Source organism: Cariama cristata, unplaced genomic scaffold (assembly GCF_000690535.1).
Source record: "Cariama cristata isolate BGI_N322 unplaced genomic scaffold, ASM69053v1 scaffold95, whole genome shotgun sequence".
NCBI classification, from domain to species: Eukaryota; Metazoa; Chordata; class Aves; order Cariamiformes; family Cariamidae; genus Cariama; species Cariama cristata.
Genome location: NW_009616675.1, coordinates 1 through 1,513, shown reverse-complemented (window position 1 = coordinate 1,513; position 1,513 = coordinate 1).

Genomic DNA, 1,513 nt, shown 5'->3' with positions numbered 1-1,513 from the left:
TGTGGTAGATAAGAGAGAGAAAGAGAGACCACAATCACAGATGAGAGCACGTAAGAAGGAGCAGGGAGGCTCTGCCTCAGAGACAGGCACAACAATCAGATCCCAACCACATCCTGGATGCTACCAGGAGTGCCACGGAGGCACCATGGATCATCTCCCATGCACAACTGCCCTCCTGCATTGGCCTCCCCTCCCATGAAGTCAGTGCCACTGTCATAATTTCCTTCATTATCCCTGAAGCAACTGCTCCTGAACGGAGGGAAAGCCAAGGTTCCTCCTCCTCCTGACAGCCCCAACCCAGGACACATCCCAACTCTGCCAAGGATGTGGGCATTCTCTAGCACTCAAAATGGCTCATAGCATCTCTTAGACTCAGCTTAACCCAGAATTGCTCCAGATCCTCAACAGGTGCATGCTGTGCCATCTGGGCAAAAGCCATATACTCAATTGTATTATACTGCAGCCGACAAAACCATTTCCTGCCAGCACTCAAGCACTTCTGGTACCTCCCACCTAGGGCCATGGAAGACAGCACCCCACACACACCACCCTGTGCTTCCACTGGATGCAGAGCTGCTGAGTCATCAGGGTGAATCCAGCTACTTAGAGTCAAGGTTGCTGAAATCTGTGTGAGAGGCTGCCTCTGGCAAGTCCCTTGGCAAAGAGCTGGACTGAAGAAAGTTCAGGCCCAAAGTCTTAGCACAGAGCCACACAGGGGCTAGCCTGAGGCTTGAGAAACCAGCAGAACACATTGAGGTGCCTGTGTGTAACATATGAGTCAGAACACGGCCTCTGGCTTGCCCAGGAGGATGGCAGGCTTTAAAAGTACCTACCCCAAGTCAATGCAGGCAGTCAACACCCAGTTCTACCTAAGATCTGTTCCCACCCCACCAATGCTCCTAAGTGCCGTGATTCAGTCATAGGTTTCTATGTCATTGGCCTGTGGTGGTTTGATCCAGCCCTAGAGCCAGACGTACCACGGCACCTGAGCACAGCCTAGGGCTCTACCCTTCAGATCTGTGAGCCGATCTGTCAGGTCTACATAAGCTGGATGGGTGGAAAGAAATACAACAAAACCCCAACCATGCCAGTAAGCACCCTGATGAGACTGGAGCTGCATCAGCAGAAAGGCCCTATTGTTTGCGTAAGCCACGACCAGATCTTTATTCCCCTGTGCAGTCCATCGTGCAGCCATGAGCTCCGTGAGACCAGGGGTTTTATTTTGCTCCCACCTGGAGATCTGTATTAAAGCAAAGCCACAGAGCGGCTTCTGCATGTCAGCACTCACACCGACCACTCTGTCATTAGGACAGCCTCCCCTGCAACAAGGCTGCCCAAGGACTAGGAAACCATGAAAGAGTCACCCATTTTGTCGGCACAGAAGGCCCATCGTCCGCCTGAAGAGTGACTTTGAGTTTTGGGAACTCAGTCTGAGGGAAAGGAAGAGACACGTTAGCAGCAGCAGCGCTTCGAGACATTTGAGGCTGGACAAACCTTACTCCCCAAGCGGGAG